This window comes from Chiloscyllium plagiosum, chromosome 6, assembly GCF_004010195.1.
Source record: "Chiloscyllium plagiosum isolate BGI_BamShark_2017 chromosome 6, ASM401019v2, whole genome shotgun sequence".
In the NCBI taxonomy this organism is placed as follows: Eukaryota; Metazoa; Chordata; class Chondrichthyes; order Orectolobiformes; family Hemiscylliidae; genus Chiloscyllium; species Chiloscyllium plagiosum.
Genome location: NC_057715.1, coordinates 64,946,107 through 64,962,612, shown reverse-complemented (window position 1 = coordinate 64,962,612; position 16,506 = coordinate 64,946,107). Strand labels below are relative to the sequence as shown.

Here is a 16,506-nt window from a genome sequence, read left to right as displayed (position 1 = left end):
CCGAAATGTGGGAAATAGGCTTTGGTGGCAACGAAGGAAGAGGGTCTCAGGGGAGTGGTGTCAGGTCTCAGGGGGAGGGGGTGGTGGCTGCAAGGGATAGAGGGAGTGCTCGGTTAGGATCTGGGAGAGGGGGTAGTTGAGGCCGGTGGGCTAAATGGTATGGTCAGCTGAATACTCAGTTGGGAGTTAGACTAAGTCTTTAATCGTCTAACTTCTGTTGAGCAACAACTGAACAGCAGCAAAACCTTCCAAATTCTCAATTTAAATGGTTACTTTTAAGGAGGTGTATGCACATGGGAATTACCTAGCAGAATCTTCAATTTCCGAGGTAATTCCTTTGTACTCTGCTACATTGGGGACTCTGCAGAGTCCCCAGGTGCAACTCCCATCTATTCTTCAGAAACTATTATTATCAGGCCATTGAAAAAATCCAGGCTCATATTTTGACATAAGTTTCAGAATTCAGTAGAGGAACCAAGGGGAGCGAAAGGAACTTCGGTACTTCCGACAACAACACATTCCTGTTTTTTTCCCATATTTGAATTGTTAAGCATTCCAAAGTAAGCAACTGATTATAAAACAAAGAACTGGATGCGGAGGATCAGAAACAAAAACAGAAATTGCTGGAGCATCTGTGAAGAGAAAGCAGACTTAATATTTTGAGTTCTGAAGTTTAGATAGTTCTCAAGCGTTAAATTACAAATATTAAATTGTGACAAATCATTTTAGGAAGCCAATGGCATTTATTTTTAAATTACAGTGAACTGTAATTGGCCAAGAATACAAAGCACAAATGGGTCTTTCAGTTCTTGTAAACAAACATTATCATTTGGCAAAACCAGTACAGACATACAGCCATATCCGGTGGGAAAGCAAATGGTTTCTGGCTTGCCTGAATAACTTATGAAACACATTCTTACATTAATTTAAATTTTTCCATCAAAATGAAAAATTAGTGTAAAATAAACATTGATGGTAGAATGGCAAAATATTATTCTGAAATGAAGTTGATTAATTAGTCTTCATGTAATATGCTAAGGAAGCACTGCAACGATTGAAGAAAACCTCAGACTAAAATAATGTACACACACATACAAAAATGTATCATCACATTGACAGTATTTTTGTTTAACCATTTGTGAAGAATCTGGATTATACTGCCATGATCATCAGCCCTTGGCACTAAGCATTCTACACATGTTAAATGGGTCTCACTCTGCCATCTGAAGTAAATGATGCTCAACTAACAGAATCAAATTACAATACCAGTTATATTTTATGTAAAGTTAGCAAAATATAACTCTGTGCATGCGTGGACACAAATAAATAGAGTTCCGAGGAGGGAGAACACAAATATGTTTCTTTAGGGAAGCTTATGTAGAGGTGTCAGCCTTATAACAGAATTTTAATCATTCAGGAAATGTTTTCAAAAAGCCCAGCAGGTCTAGTGTAGTTAGGCTCTGGATTGGAATGTACCATCTCACATGAACTATTAGTGCTGCAAGACTGACACTCAAACTGCTCTTCGCTTCAGATCGAAATGATTATCATTTGTTGTCACACTTCACCACCTGAAAACACAATTTAATCTAAAACGTCCATTTCTGAGACGACAAGAGATCAGAGGATTCAATTCCCTTCTGACCAGGCCAGCTTCTCACCTTTCCTCAACAGCAAGCAAGAAATTCAACTCTGACTGATAATTGCCCAATGAGACATTTCCTCTATGGGAAGGATAGTTCTCAAAGCAAATTTGTGCATGAAACACATGGGCATGTCAACTGGAACAGACAAGGCAGAGATTCCGAAGTCCAACATCCTTTCCTGGAAACATGCTCCACTGAGGCACAACGCCCAGACCGTCCTTCAGGAAGGAATGTGCCAAATTAGGATCATACCAAAGTCCCATATAAATGCAACAATCCAACTCTGAGATGCCTGTGAAGCAGGAACTTTGAAACCTCCCCAATTTACTTGAACAACCAGGTGACCACTAAATTATCCTGACCTCCAATATATGCTCAACCAAAACATAGACTTCTATCAGTCAGTGCACTGAGCTGTCAGTACATTGATTTCTTTGTCTGAACCAAAGCAAAAAGAAAACTGCACACAAAAAGTGGACATGAGAATATTCTGAAATATGTATCACCCTATTTAACAAGGATCAAGTTAGAGTAACAAGATTACACAGCATCTTTAACAAGCCAAGGATCTTTGATCTACTAAAGGTAAAGAGGATTATAATGGACAAAGGATCTTTGTTCAAACACATTAAGAAGTTCATTATTAATACAGTACAATATAATTCAATGCCTATTCTTTAGCCAGGAGGGATGAAATGTTATCGCCTTTTTTACAACCCTTGCATAAGTAAAGTTTGGACACTCACTCAAGTTTCCAGTAAGTGCAATCCACAGCAAAAATAAATAACAAATTTTAGCAAAAATTTGAAATACTCAGGTAATTGTAATGACAGCAATTAAAATAGCTAGAAAATGTTACAACTGCAGTGCTTTAATTAACTTTGCACTGCTTAGTAATCACAAAGGTAAAACACATAGCCGTAACATAGATGAGAACAAGTCAAAATCAGCATCAACAGTTCAGTGGAAACAAGGCAAAGATTAAAACAAGATCAAAATTATATTTATTCACTCCATTCTTTCCACCAAGCTTTTCACTTAGTAGAGAATATAACAGAAGAATATTAATATTGGAAAGTGTGCAATATTTACAATATATCCAAGTACATCAAATGGATGTTTTTAAAAAAACGGCAATTAATACATTTACTAAATTGAAGTAATTTCCAACAACATCTCCTAACAAGTCAAAAAATGGATCAAATCTCAACTGTTTGGTTTCCTTCTTTACTGGTGAACTGTACTTTGGTTATTTATTTTTGATATATCAGTGCCCTTTTGTGATTATTCAACTTCGTTCAAATTAGTTAAAAACAAGATCATGAATAATAGTCTAAAAATCCAATGCAAGTTATACAATAGATCATTAAACTCTTCAGGGAAGATAAAGGCTAATTGGGTAGCACTGTGAAAACATAATAAACTGACAAAAACTCAGCAAATCATACTCCAGAGTTAGTAATAGTTGAAATAGATCTGAGAGTGGGGAAAAGAAGCAAAATCAGGGAAAGAGAAATAAGATTAAATTGACATGGTCTGTGTGTGTAGGGGACAGGTACTTGAGGGGAGTAGGAGAAGCAGATTAAAGCTGGGGAGTAACTTTAGTGGGTTTTTTTTATTAACTTCTATACTTTTGAGCTATAATTGAATACTATATCTATATTGTTCATGTATAATTGAGGTTCCTGTGGTAAAAGTGTAAAACAGTCCACATTAGTTGATGCTTATAATCTTAAAGCATTTATTGTAACCCATTTTCCCCAAAATGCTTTTTTCAAAATAGTCTCACTCAATTAGAAAGTTTAAAATCTTTGTTACTATTGAAGAATGCCAATAAAAATATCTGTTATCCAAATATTGTCACTGTCCCCATTAAGCATGGAGTCGATTAAATAGCTGAAGCAGATCAGAAAATAATTACTGAAGGTGATCATTTCGATCATACTGCAATTTAAATAAATCAAATAGTATGCAAAGCTCATCAAAAATCAAATGGTTCATTATCTGGCCTATCATTACCACTGCATAATTTTCAAAGTTATACGTGATGTGGATTTGGTGGAAAAAGATAAAACATCAGATTTAAATTTATGGTTTTAATATAAGCTTTGGGCATTACTACTGTCAGCGTAGTCTAAGAAATACAAAACAACTTGAAAACATTCTCAAAACAACATAATTAATTAACATCCTTCATTTGAGGGCATAGCCTTTCTTGTTGGCAAGGTCTGATTTGGACAAGTTAAATCGTGAACTTGCATATGAAATTGCACAAAATGTGTGCTTTTTTTTTAAAAAGCAGAGCTCACACATGATTTAAACACCCTGATCTTATCTGATAGTACAGCACAGCTTGGTCGGCTTCTGATGTAACAAGCAGTAACTCGACCTCTTAATTTACAGATAGGAAGGTGTGAATGAAATTAGCGAGCAGTTTCGCCAGATGAACCTGAAGAAGCAGTACTAACAACTGCTTCAGCTATATCGCCTGGGTTTTTAGTGAAAGAACAGGAGAAAGCTTTTGAAAATCCACGCAACATGATTGGCAATTTAACCTAAATTTCCTTGGCTGATGATTCCAAAATATGGGGTCATGCTTTCAGAAGAAAGGGACATGATGAACAGACATTCCTTTATTACCAAGGGTCGTAAATTATGAAATGCTCTCCCTCAGAGAACAGTGGATTCTCAGCCAGCGAACATTCAAGATAGTGGGCAATAAGATTTTTGTTTAAAATTCGACGTGAATAAAGACGCACATAGATCAGCCAGAAAAACAGAGTTGGGGTAGAAGATTGATTAAAAGGTGGGTCTTACTCCTGCTCTTAGTTCTTATGTTTTTATATTCTTAAAACATAAGAATGTAGCATTGTGTTCAATTGGCTACAGATGGAGAAATGAAAGTAATGCTTGAGGTTTGACATGATGACAAGTATATATCAGGATTACCCTCTAAATAGGTGGACAGGCAAACAGGAACAGAAAATATAATTTAAAGCAGAATTTGGCTCAAACAATAGACACTACTTGAATAGTTACAAATATAGGAAAGGATAACAAATTAAATGTTTACTTTTAACAGAGTAGACTTCAAGGATTAGATTAAATGTTAAAATATCAAGACAGGGTGCAGAAGGGTGTGATGGATGTTCATACTATGTTATTATTCTTCTTTGGAAACATGGTTTGAAGAAAATGAAAAAACATTACGCTGTTACCTCGCAGCAAGGCATCCTAAGGCAGAGAAACAATTGCTTTAGAAAGGCGAGATTTCCAGAAGGGTTGGAGGCTGAGGGGTGACCTTATAGAGGTTTACAAAATTATGAGGGGTATGGATAGAATAAGTAGGGAAAGTCTTTTCCCTGAGGTCGGGGAGTCCAGAACTAGAGGGCATAGGTTTAGGGTGAGAGGGGAAAGATATAAAAGGGACCTACGGGGCAACTTTTTCACACAGAGGGTGGTACGTGTATGGAATGAGTTGCCAGAGGAAGTGATGGAGGCTGGTACAATTGCAACATTTAAAAGGCATCTGGATGGGTATATGAATAGGATGGGTTTGGAGGAATATAGTCCGGGTGCTGGCAGGTGGAACTAGATTGGGTTGGGATATCTGGTCGGCGTGGATGAGTTGGACCGAAGAGTCTGTTTCCGTGTTGTACATCTCTATGGCTCTAAGTCAGTGCTCTTCAGCAGTCTTCAAACCAGTCAGGGACAGGAGAAGAAAAATGCCCTGAGTGGCTTAATATCCCTAAGAAGAAAACTCTGGAAATAGAAGATTGTGGAAGATGGATCCCATATTAAGGAAATAGTGAGGTTTGCTGGCTGTATAACACTATCATGAAGAGACATTAACTAAAGAAATAGCATTAAAAAGTGAATGCAAACATTTGCCAAAAAGAAATCACGTACAACCATGCCCATTGAACAAGGAACTTTCAAATGTAAACAGGAGACCCTTCACTGAGATTTGAGCATCTGTAATCTGGTTGATAAGAGCAGAAGAATTGAATTTTTACTTCCAATACTTGTAAGAAGACCATTTCAACTAGTTCTTATATTCTGTAAAACAGTTAATGTTTTTGTTTTTCTTTCTGTGTGTAATAAATTTGAAAATTATATTGTTAAATGTACATTTGCAGTGACTTGCAAGCATGTGTGATTGGCCCTCACAGTAAACAACCTGCAGAAGTAAAACTTAAGGTCTATCAGGCTAAGGCTGTATTATGGGATCTGACTTGTCCAGTATTAACATCAGCTGAGATCCAAACAGAACATAGTCAAAATGACAAAAGAAATCTGTTTATTCAACACTGTAGCAAACATTTAGCATGTTATTCCAAAACTGGGAGGAGAGAACAAAATATCCCACTTAAATGACAATCTGGAAAACTAAGCTGACTAACATGCACAGCTTACTCTCAGAAAAAAACTTCTATTCACATATAGCGTCTTCAACAACACATCCTAAAGCGCCTCATGGATCTGAATAAGACAGCAGTTAACCAAGTAAAGGAAGAATATACTGGAGAAACAAAATGATAGAGAAGCACAGCAGGTCTGTAATACGTACAGTGAGAAACAGAGTTGGCATTTCAAGTTCAACATGACTCTTCAGAACAGATGTTTCAAAGGGTCACATTAGACTCAAAACAAACACATTTTCTCCCCCCTCACATATGTTGCCAGAAACAAAAAAAACTACAGATGCTAGAATCCAAAGTGGGCTAACAGGAGCCTAGAAGAACACAGCAAACCAGGTAGCATCAGGAGGTGAAGAGGTCGACGTTTCGGTTCGGGACCTTGTCAATTGAGATGTCAACTTCCCCACCTCCTGATGCTGCCCCTGGCTTGCTGTGTTCCTTCTGTTTGTCTACATATGTTGCCAGACTTGCTGAATTTCTCCAACACTTTCAGCTTTTATTTCAGATCTCCAACAGCCACAATACTTTGTGTTTGCTTGACAGATGGCTTTTTAAAAATCATTTCTTCAAGGGATGTGGGCGTTGATTACAGGTCCAGCATCATTCTCCATTCCTAATTGCCCTTAATCTGAGTTCCTTTCTAAGCCATTTCAGAGGCTAATTAGGGATGGACCCATATAATTGTGTCTAGTGTCACATGTAAGCTTGACCTTGTAGGGACAACAGATTTCCTTCCCTAACAGATATTTTTGAACATCTTCATGGTCACCAGCAATGGGACAAGCTTTATATTGCTTACTTAATAATTGAATTTAAATCCACCAACCACTATGGTGAGATTTGAACCCATGTTCCCAGATTATTTAATACTGGATTATTAGTCCAGTGGCATTAGTGCTACACCAACATCTCCCCAAAGGTACAGTCAAAGCAACAGCATTAAAGAAGGCAGAAAACTTTAAAGCTGGGAGAGAATCCCAAGGCTTAGGCACTAAAATTTGAGGGGATAACTATAATTGTGGGGTGAAAACTTAGTGCAAATGCACTGGAATCCAGATTTATTTCAAAGACATTTATACAAGACAATTGATAAAAAGAAACACAAAATGACACTTGCCTTTTCAGAAGGCCAGAAAAACCAGTTTCCAAAAAAAAAAGGGTGCCAGAGCAATCACTTTCATCTCTCCCAACTCAGTCCCATCAGTTTACAAGGGCTCAGTGCCCCTTCCAGTTCGAAGAAACTCTGGACTCAATTTAACTAACCAATCATTTTATGTAGATAGAATGCACTTAACTAACATCGCCCTGTTCGAAGTAGCACATTGCTACCAAACAAACCACAATTCTAGTTTCCCTTTCATCTCCAGCACATGCTGAAAATTTCTTCCTTTCTCTTCCCTTCTGTTAGCACTAATACAACTTCCTTCCCTCTCTTAAATGGTGCAATCTACTTCTTTGACCCTGTAATATGTCAAACTCAATTTCCTCCCTCTCTTCAGAGAGTATTGTTAAGAGCTCCTGAGCTCCCACAACATAAATGTTCCCACTTTCTTCATACTGTCTCCTTCCAAAGTCCTGTTTCCAGTTCCTCCCACAAACATATTGTTTACTTCCCTTCCTATCTTCAACCTTCCAACAGTAATCTTCTACCCAACCCAAAGGGAATGCTCCCAGCAACGTATCTCCAGCTTTGTGGTGTTCTTAGTTCTCTAAACTTTCTCAACATCCAAACCAGAGGTTCCTGCTCTTGCTGTGACATAATGGCTATAAAGATGGGTCGTAAGATTCCCAGCCATGCAAGATCCACAGCATGATGTACCATGTTACTTACACCAGAAGGCAGAAACTCAAACAGCTGGAGAAACCATGTCTTCCAAGCTGATTTTCCTCTGTTAGCACAGATACATGATGATGTCTTCAAAACAGTTGTAGTACATTTTGAATTATGAATAAGAGATAGTGCTAAGATTGAAATTAGGCATTAGGATTGAAATTAGGAGGGACTTCTTTACTCAGAGGTTGGTGAATTTTTTCTGCGCTCAAAAGGTTTAGGAAAATGCAATCACTGAGACTGTTCAAGCCAAAAACTGACAGATTTTGTGACACCAAAAATATTAAGAGAGATGAGGAAAGTGAAGAAAAATAATGCAACAGGTAAGTTATCAGCCCATGAACTGTTTAATTGGTGAAATACAATTGACAGGCTAAGTATTTCCTACGGTTTAAACAATAAAGACGATCAAACTGAAGTGATGTTATGCAAGAACAGTTATGCTTTAAAAATAGAAATAAAAATTCTTAATCAATTAAGAACTAATTAACCAATTAAGCAGCCAACTGTAAAGGAATTTTCTGCATACATGATTATTTTCTATTGAACCCAAAAGGTACACATAGCTCAACAGTCCTCTAATGGCTCAATCAAATTGCCACATAAGCTATATACAAGTCACAACACGAGTGCTCTGCCTGAAGGCAGGTCCTTGGCTCATTGCCTGTTCATGTTTCATCCTGAGCTGTTTTTTGGCAGGCATTTTTCCAGTGATGTCTTGCCATTGCGTTCTACTCTCAGGCCAGGAAAGTAGGCAGGTCTCAAGCAGGAATGAGAATCGAACCCATGTTGTTGATGTTATTCTGAACCATGCACTAGTCTCTAGCCAACAGAGCTAACCAGCCTTTTTAGAACATGCCATTACATCATTCTGCCTTGGAACAACTCAGTCCTTTTCTAGCTCTATATTTGTATCTACATTTTGGGGCTCATAAGCTAATGAATAGTAACAGCAACACCAACTGATTTTGCCTTTCTTTCCTCATTGAAATTGATTCTAACATCCCATTCATGTGATAAGGTAATTCTGCACAGAATGCAATCAACATCAGTCTTTCTGCTCTCTATGGGTGTTAAAATAATTTTGTCACCATAGGTACTTCCTTACATTCGATGGAAATAATAGCTTCATTAATCACTGGAAAGTAGCACACATTTACAGGAGTTATCATTTGTCTTCAATCCAAATGGACGATGGCAGGATCTGAATGTAGGCATTAAGCTGATTATAATGTGACCTGGATATTTATGCACATTGCATGTGCATTTCATTGTTCTCTCTGAAATGAGTTATTGCTGGAGAAAACAAGGCTTGGCTGGAATCTTCAAACTGCTTTATTCCACAGGAAGTGTTGTGTACAGACAAGAGTTATGACCAGACATACTCAATTCAATAGGCAAATCTTCTATTCCACACTAAGTTCCCTATTCCACTTCCATATTTGACAAAGAAAGTTGATTCCCCTGCATTCTGTCCCACAAACCAGGAAATAAACCCTAACCACCGCAGTCATCTACCTTTTTACTATCTCTCACCAGCTTGGTATCTGTGTTCAAAATCTCACTCTGCATCAAACCAGCCTCGTTATCATCAAAGGATTCTACATCACAACTACAAGAGATATCGGTTTGAATGCCCAGGCATCTTAACAAATCACTTTTCAGTTAAGTTTCGGGAGAAATAAGTTCCATTTAACTTGGTAACCAGTCATCAACATTATTTACAATGGTGGAAATATATTTTCATCTTAAAAGTACAGTATTAATTCTTCATCTGCATATTTTCATATTGAAAAATTGGCCAAAATAATCTCAAAACATGAGAATGGTTTACACGAAATGACTTTTTTTTTTAAAATGAAGCTCAATCTTTTGGAATATTTGCATTGTAAACTGTGTGTGTGTGGAGGGGGGAGTGGGGCTTTAATTCACTGTACATTAACATGACATTTTAGTCTGTGTGTGTAAAAGAAAAACTGTTTTGTCTGAAGCTAAAATCATACAGAAAATATACCTTAATTGCTGTCTCTGGCTTCTTTTCAGTCTCAGTGTTTATTTTCCTTCTGTGTCTCTCTATTCATAATGCATTAGTCTTCATTTCCTTCCCTACCCCCTTTCCGTCTGCTTTCATTTCTCTTTGTCCCTAATAATTAGTAATAGAGTTGGGATTACACTACAAGCAGTAGCTCGTCCAAGATTCAAGCAAGATCTAAAAACAACAATACCAGGGCCAAAAGGGCAGGTTAAAAACCCTCACTGCATCTGGGACACAGTGGGAAGGAACGTCAATGGCATTGTTTTATACAGAAGATGGTATTAAATAGTACCTTGGCTGGCAGCCACATAAAAAATGAATTATAGCCAACCTCAAGCTTGGCTTTTGTAATCACAGTCAGTTAGTAGCTCCACTGCAATTGGTTGTTCTACTTCTATTTTGGGAAAGAACCACTGTTCAATAAATAAAGAAGTCAGCACGATTCAGAAAATACCTGAAACATTCACTCGTAGAAACAGCTGAACAGCCATGCTTCACCTAATGAAGGAGCAATCCTCCGAAAGCTTGCAATTCCAAATTCAGTGGTGACCCCGGAATCCGAATACCCTGTTGTTCGAACAACTTGGAATCCGAACAATTATTTCGAGAAAATTTTGCCCTAAAATCCGAACACATTTTCAGAATCCAAACATGACGCACTGTTCAGGTCGCACATTGTTTGTTCAGTTCGTCCCGGGAAGTAGTTGTGAAAGCATCTCTCGTGTGTCCATCACTAGTTTACCTCATGTTTTCACCTTGATTTGTGCTGTGTTTTTTTTTAAATTATCACCCTTGTGCATTCACCATGGCACCCAAGAACAGCAGTGAAGTAAATAAGTGCATTCGCCATTAGCACTCCTCACTAAGGTAAATGAGGTTATTTTCATGTTAGTACATTTACTTCTTGCTTTTATTATTACTTGACATTTAGGTCATTTACTCATCTTATTTTACCTTAACCATGTGTATTTGCAGTAAAAAGTGTGTTGAAAATGTTTTTGTTTTGGGTCCAGAAACGGATTAATTCACTTTCCATTATTTCTTTTGGGGAAAATAGTTTCGGAATCTGAACCATTCGCAATCCGAACAGCCTCCTGGAACAAATTAAAGTCGCATTCCGAGGCACCACTGTAAACCTGTTGGACTATAACCTGGTGTCATCTGATTTCTGACCTTGTCCACCCCAGTCCAGCGCCTCCAGATCATGAATAGTATCTTTCTAATCATCTTTGGTTTACTGATACTTTAGGAAGGTAAACACAGCAACTCTATTAAATATTAATACTGCTTTTAATTAATGTATGTTTTTTATGATTTTGGAGAATGCATTTTGGCGTGACCATAAGAGAGACTATCCATGTGTTTGAGTAATGATTTTAAATTTAGTGCCAAGAGTGTTTGAATGCCAAATATTGTTATAATTTCAATGCTAAATATTATGTGCTAATTACTAATGAAGAAATAGCTAAGCATTTTGCATCAACAACTTCACTTGACATTTCTTAATGAATATTTCAATAACTCATTTGTCCATATTTTCCTTCATATATTCTCTAACAAAATTCAAACATTTCACGTGGAATAAGCACTGAGGGTAGCAGGAGTACAAAATAATTTACTAGGTAGAAGATATAGAGATAATAGAGACAGAGACAACCAAGAACGGCCAGGTTCTGACTGAAGTGTCTGCCAAATAGGGCCGGCAACAGATGAGGAGAGAAGTTACAAGACAGGAAAACTTACTTCATCACATCCTCACTCATCTACCCTTAGTACATGCATCAGTACTGGTGGCACTGACCAACACTGTCTTTGTAGAGATGAAGTTTTGAATTTATTCTGAGAATATGCTGCATAGTGCCACTCTGCTAAATGAGATATAAACTGAACAGACAGACCAGCTGAAAATCGGACATCTATTAACCACTATGAGCAATCAGCAACAAAATTATATCCAAAGACGATATTTTACCTCAAGGCCAGAATTATCCCTCATTCATTCAGCAGCATCAAGCCAGGGGTTCACTCCTGATGCAATACTCTCCTGTACACCTCTTGGCAGGGGCATCACCAATCATATCTGAAAATGAAGAATAAACCTATTGAAGCCTCAATGCACGACTATATATGCCTTAAATAGCAGAAGCAGCATCCAATAGACAAAGCAGAATAATCCCACAATCAACAGATCAGATCAAACTCTAAAATCCTGCCATATCCAACTATGAATGATGGTAGATAATTAAAAAACTAACAAGAACAGAAGACTCTGCAAACATCCTCATCCACAATAAAGGGGTGTGTGGGGTGGAAAGAGAGGAAGCGGGGGAGTTCAGCACAACAGTGCAAAAGGCAAGGCTGAAGCATTCACAACCATCTTCACTAGAATTCTGAATGGATCCTCCATCCATAGGGCTGCACAGTGGCTCAGTGGTTAGCTTTGTTGCCTTACAGTACCAGTGACCCAGGTTCGATTCCACACTTGGGTGACTCCGTGTGGAGTTTGCACATTCCCTGTGCGTCAATGTGGGTTTCCTCTGGGTAGTCCGGTTTCCTTCCACAGTCCAAAGATGTACAGGTTAGATGGACTGGCCGTATTACATTGCCCATAATGTCCAGGAATGTGCAAGCTGGGTGATTAGTCATGAGAAACAAAAAGTTAGAGTGATTAGATAGGTCTGTGTGGGATGCTATTTGGACGGTTGGCTTGGATAATTGGGCTGAATGGCCTGCTTCCACACTTTAGGGATTCTATCCCAACCTCCTCCCAAGCAACACAAATGCTGAATATTCGACAATTTTCATTCACTTCAATAGATATCAAGAAAGACATTGAATAAAGCAAAGGCTATGTACTCAGTCAAGACCCTAGATGTATGAAAGATTGGTGGTCCAAAGATCACCATGTCCCTAACCAAGCTTTTTCAGTACAGCTGCAAGCCTGACAAACACCCAGAAATGTAGAAAACTGTAAAACTCTGTCTCACCTACAAAAAGCAGAATTCAACCTAAAGAAATTACCATCCCCTCAATCAAAGCAACAGAAGATGACACTGACAGCACTACCAAGCATTAGTTACATAATAACCTGTTCACCAACGCTCAGCTTGGTTTTTATTATGACACCAGATCATATTGCAGTCTTAGTGCAAAAATGGACAAGAGTTGAATTCAAGGGGTCAGGTAAGTGTGACTGCCCTCAGCATCAAGGCAGTATTTAAGTATATGTGGAATCAGGGTGGCTGAGCAAAACTAATTTGAATGGTAGTCAGGAAAATCTTTCCAATAGTTGGAGCCCTGCCTAGCTCAAAAGAAAAATGGCTGTGATTGCTAGCTGGCAATCATCTCAGCACTAGTAGTGCACGAAAAGAACAATGCAATTCCTTAAGGTAGTGTCCAAGGCATGACCATTTTCAGCTGCATCACCATGACCTTCCATCCATTATAGGACAGAGGGACAGATATTCACTGATGATTGCAATGTGCAGTATCATTCCTGAAATCCTGAAATAGTTCTTAACTCATGCAAGAGGACCTCAATAATGTTCATACTTGACTGATAAGTGACAGGCAACTTAATATCAGAAGTGCTAGACAATGACCATTCCAGCAGAATAATCTCCCTCTCCCTTTGACATTAAATAGCATTCTCAAATAACCTAAAATCAACATCCTGAGGATAACCATTAACCAGAAACATATAAATACTGTGAGTACAAAAGCAAGGCAAAGGCAGAAATGCTGCAAGTAATTCAACGTTCATCCCTCCTGCCCCCCAAATAAAGCGCACAGGCCAGGACTCTCCACTTGCCTAGGTGTCTTCAGCTCCAACAACACAAAACAATTTATTACACTATTTAGGAAAAAGCAGCCCACTTATTTGGCACCATTCCACACAATAATTCCCACAGACATTAACACAAAAGCGACAATAATGTTTTGCTTCTGGTAGGTGTGCTGCAATAACTAAATGTCACCACACGTCCTCCTCTGAAGTAGGTTACAATGAAATGAGGAAAGGTAAAAAGAAAATTACTAAGTAAAAACTGAAAGAACTGTGAATGCTGTACATCAGAAACAAAACCTGAAATTGCTGGAAAAGTCAGGCTGCATTTGTGAAGAGAAACCAGAGTTGACAATTTGGGTCTGGTGACCCTTCCTCTGAATTCTGAAAACTGGACCTGAAACGTTAACACGGATTTCTTTTCTCAGATGCTGCCAGACCTGTTCCAGCAATTTCTGTTGTTGTTTGTGTAAAAAGAAACCAAGGTACCATATTTTTTGCCGCCACACAAATGGACAAGAATTTGCCTTCAACGCATTTGTCCTTCCATGTGGCTGTGGATTAGAGTCTCAAATCAACAACCACTTTACTCCATAGCATCAGAATTCCCCACCAGTGACTATAATCGAGATGACCCACAATTTTAAACACAGTTCGGCATTTTGCATTACACCAATGTATGAACAGAATAGACATATCACACTGTGGGCACTATTCAATATAAGGAGCTCATTTTACAGTACCCCTTTAGAAAATATATCACGTCATTTTCCATTTCGACAAAGCAAAAGCAGCGAGAATGATGGAGAAATTCAGCAGGTCATGTAGCCTTTACGGAGAGAGAAACAGAGTGTGTGTGTTCAGTCCAGTACGCCTTTTTCCAGACCAGACTCGAAACAGGGTTGACTTTCAATGCGCCCATAATGAGTAAAGTCGAGAGCGCGGGATATTTCCAGGCGTAGAAAACAATTGTGCTTTCTTCACCATTTAAATCTATGAGCGAGGAGAATCAGGTGACTTCTTATTTCCCATTCCTTCAACACTAAAATCTCGAAGCTATAAGAAACTCGTCCAAGTTTGTGTGATTGAACACTAATGCCGCGGCGCTTTATTTGCAGGAGAATGGGCTCCCACAAGGAGTCAGAAACATTCCTGCCGTAAACACGAACTAAAACTGTTCCCAGCAGTTTACAACGTTCTGAAAATGACGAATTTGACCAATGTCCTTGTGGGAACACTGCGACTTGCAACATGCTGATGAGTGAAACTCAAGTGTTTCCCGATTTATTCCTACAAAATTGAAACGCAGCAATTTTCTAATTCCCATCTTATTCTGTGGCTGTTCCATTCCCGTCCCTCGGCATCAGTAAAACTTCACTTACCATCAGAAGGGAGGAAAGCAGCGCCCGCTCCTCCAGCGGAACTTTCCTCCTCCAACTCTCTCTGAGTGAACTCCACTTTCGCAACTTTCTTCCCAAGACGTCAGCGGGGGCGGCTCGGCCACGTGATCCGGAGAGCAGGAGAAGGAGCCAGGTCAGACTGACAGACAGTCAGTCAGCCCAGTATCCATCAGACAGACAGTGCCTAACTACTGCTGTCAGACTCAGACAGACAGCACAGCACAGCACTGACAGCCAGCCAGTTATCCATCAGACAGACACTTCTACAGACAGACAGTGCCTAACTACTGGCTGTCAGACTCAGACAGCCTAGTATCCATCAGACAGACACTCCTACAGACAGTGCCTAACTACTGGCTGTCAGACTCAGACAGACAACACAGCACAGCACTCTGACAGCCAACCAGTTATCCATCAGACAGACAGACACTCCTACAGACAGATACTCATAAAGACAGGCGAAAATGAGGACTGCAGATGCTGGAGATCAGAATTAAGATTGGAGTGGTGCTGGAAAATCAACGTTTCGGTCCTGATGAAGGGATCCTGCTCCTCGGATGCTGCCTGACCTGCTGTGCTTTTCCAGCACCACTCTAGCCTTGACTCCTACAGACAGACAGTGCCTAACCACTGTCTGTCAGATTCAGACAGATAGCCCAGCATTCTGACAGACACTTTGACAGTCAGGAGGAAAAAAATACTGCAGATGCTGGAATCTTTACTGAAAACAACAAATAGTGGAGATCACAGCGGGTCACACAGCATCTGTGGAGAGAGGGCAAGCTAACGTTTTGAGTCTAGATGACTTCATCAGAGCTGAAGTGAAGTATAGAGGGACAGCATTTATAATATAGTTAGGGGAGGGTAGTGGTTGTGATGGGGGTAAGTGAGTGTAGGGTGCTGGTGGAGACAAGATGTCAGTGGTTTACATTAAGTGATTGGAATGTGAGAATAGCAGAACAATGGTGTGTCTCCTGCCAGAGTTGAAAGGACAGTAAATGGAATGGGGAGGAAAGGGAGGACATGATAACAAGCTAAAAGGAAGGGAAGCAATGGTTCACAATTTAAAGTTATTGCAGACAGTGCCTAGCCACTGTCCTTCAGACACAGACAACCCAGCACTCTGACTGACCGACACTCTTCCTCAGCCACTTCCACCCTAACTGATGTCACTCTCCGGAACACCGTCGACGAACACGCAGCCACTTGGACATCTTCCTCTCCTTCCTGAACATCTCAATTTCTGGCATTGCAAACATCACACGGAACGTCACTTCTGCCTCCACAGATGCCACTGAATGTACTGCTTCCACTCCCTTGACCCCCATGGTATGCATCACTTCCTTTGGTGATGTCACCCACGATATCATGACCACACCCACTCCAGAA

General features: G+C 39.3%; 1 protein-coding gene across 4 annotated transcripts in view; it reads right to left on the bottom strand.

The window, feature by feature from the left end:
• LOC122550650 (interleukin-1 receptor type 1-like) overlaps positions 1-15,353 on the bottom strand; it is a 64,987-nt gene extending 49,634 nt beyond the window's left edge. Inside the window, exons 1-2 of one of the 4 annotated variants that reach the window (XM_043691728.1) lie at positions 15,100-15,353; positions 11,906-12,013 (exon numbers count right to left, since the gene is read on the bottom strand). The gene's annotated coding sequence lies outside the window, so the exon portion shown is untranslated. Of the gene's footprint in view, positions 1-11,905; positions 12,014-14,460; positions 14,960-15,099 lie in introns of those variants that run through there. The other 3 variants (XM_043691723.1, XM_043691724.1, XM_043691725.1) reach the window with 3 other exon arrangements.
• Between the last annotated feature and the right edge of the window lie 1,153 nt (positions 15,354-16,506).